Source organism: Mus pahari, chromosome 14 (assembly GCF_900095145.1).
Source record: "Mus pahari chromosome 14, PAHARI_EIJ_v1.1, whole genome shotgun sequence".
NCBI classification, from domain to species: domain Eukaryota; kingdom Metazoa; phylum Chordata; class Mammalia; order Rodentia; family Muridae; genus Mus; species Mus pahari.
This window is the reverse complement of record NC_034603.1, coordinates 69106555-69108854: the sequence shown is the minus strand read 5'-3', so window position 1 is coordinate 69108854 and position 2300 is coordinate 69106555.

Below are 2300 nucleotides of genomic sequence, written 5' to 3'. Positions count from 1 at the left end.
TGAGCCACCATGTGGTTGCTGGGAATCAAACTCAGGACCTCTATAAGAGCAGCCAGTGATCTTAACCACTGAGCCACCTCTTCAGTTCCAAGCATAGTAAATGTTAAGCTTTAAAAGTTATTGGTGGCACACCCCTTTAATGCCAGCATCAGAGAGGTAGAGGCAAGCCGATTTCTGTGAGTTCAAAGCCAGCCTGATCTACACAGAGAATTCCAGGTCAAGGCTACACAGAGAAATCCTGTCTCTGAAAACCAAACCAACCAACCAAATGCCTCCCCTCAAAACCATAAAGCTAGCTATCAATAACATATCATCTTTCCTCTGGGTGAACGGAAAAAGTCTTTTCTGGCCAGAAGTGTTACTGCTTATTTAAGAGGGTGGAGTGGGATGTGTAGGTTTCAGGAACTTCCTGATCCTCGCAAATTTTATTTACTTCAATATTAACAGGTTTCCATTCTGTCTCCAGGTGGTAATGTGGTCATGTTTCCATAGAGAAGAAACCCCTGCACCAGAGCAAGACCAGATCCTGAAGCCTTAATAAGGACTAATAAAGCCACCTGGAAGAACGCAAGAGGTTATGCACGGCAAGACAATATGAAACTGCTGGTTGGCCACATAAGATCTCAACAGAACACACAGAGTAGCCTAAGGGGGAAAAACAGATGAGAGGGGAAAAGAGCTCAACTGCATTTATTCTCTCAAGAGGGTGACTTAGGTCTCAAAGATGATGCCTATAATATAACAGAGCGAGCTCCTGTTGCCAATCGCCCTGTCCTAAACGTCTCTAGGCCCTGGAATTCCCTTTCCTTCCCCCAGCTCTCCTTCCTATATAACACAGCTATCGGTTCTCTTGGTGCTAGTTCTCAGAGCTCCGATCCAGGATGTCTCTGGGTCCTCTTGGCTCCCTCTCTCGTTCCCTTGCTGCCACCTTCCCCCACGGTCCGCCCTATTCTGCTGGCTATATTCATTCTGGACTCTTCTAGATTCCTAGGGCTGTGCTCATCCACATATCCACAATAAGACATTCTCCTAATGCCGGGAGTGGTGGTGCACGCCTTTAATCCCAGCACTCGGGAGGCAGAGGCAGGCGGATTTCTGAGTTCGAGGACAGCCTGGTCTACAGAGTGAGTTCCAGGACAGCCAGGGCTATACAGAGAAAGCCTGTCTTGAAAAACGGGAAAAAAAAAAAAAAGACATTCTCCTTAACTACACCTAGTAACATAGGCTCTTTCCTCTGCTTTGGTGATATAGCTAAGAGGCCAGATTAGTCTAGATTAAAAGCAGATAAAGACAGATTAGGAGGCAGGTCTTGGTGGGTTCGCTGATCTCGCAGGTGGAGGTTGGTGCGCTTGCACATCTGGGCTAAAGCAAGGGGGTTTCATAGAGCTAGGCAAGGAGTGATGTGCCAGTTAGGAGCTGGAATTGTGTCCCTACACGGTCAAAAACTGAGCCCCTGGGTGGGCCCTCTTGGGTGGGCTGCTGGAAACTGCAGCGATGGAGTGGATGGCTTTAGCCCAGAGTTTTCTCCAAGCAGAGGGGGGAGTTTCTCTGTGAGGGTGGGGTTGGGGGGTAGGAGGACAAATGGAGTTTCCCAGCTTGTACAGAGGTGAACAGGGGTTCCAGCCTACCACCCCAACCTCTGAGTATAGGGATGGCCCAGCATGGGGAGGGGGAGTCGCAAGTCAGCAGGCTGGTGTTCAAAGGAAGGTATGGTGGTAGGAACATTTGGTTAACTGCCATCCTGGAGACTTTGAGAATCGAGGGCTAGGGAAGGGGCTGGAATGGAATGGAGATGTGTCCCGGCTGTGTCGGCGGAGTTTTTCCAGACAGTTTGGAGAGTGACTCCAAACTTATCTCCACCAGGTCAGATTCATTGATATCTGACCATCTGGGGCTCATGGCTGTGAAGCTGGCCAAGGCTACACATGGAAACCCTATCTCGAAGACAGACACACAGACATACATACATACACACAGAGAGGGGGGGGCATGGGGAGGGAGGAAGGAGAGAGAGGACAAACCCCAAACTGCTGTGGAGCTCCCTCAGGAACTGAGCACTGTGTCCCACCTCAGGAACGAGGCTTTCAGCGAGAGACTCCCACTCTCTTATGTGCCTTGTCGGGAGGGCAGAAGGAGCCCAGAGTTCACTGGATAGAGAGGCAAAGGTTGGCAGACCGTAGCCATGAGAGCACCCCATGGACAGTGTTTCGAGCCTGGCAGTTGGGAGTCGCTCTCTGAGGCAGAGGCTCCGGGGCTTAGAGCAAGCAGTCAAGCCTCTCTTTTTTTTTTTTTTTTTTTTG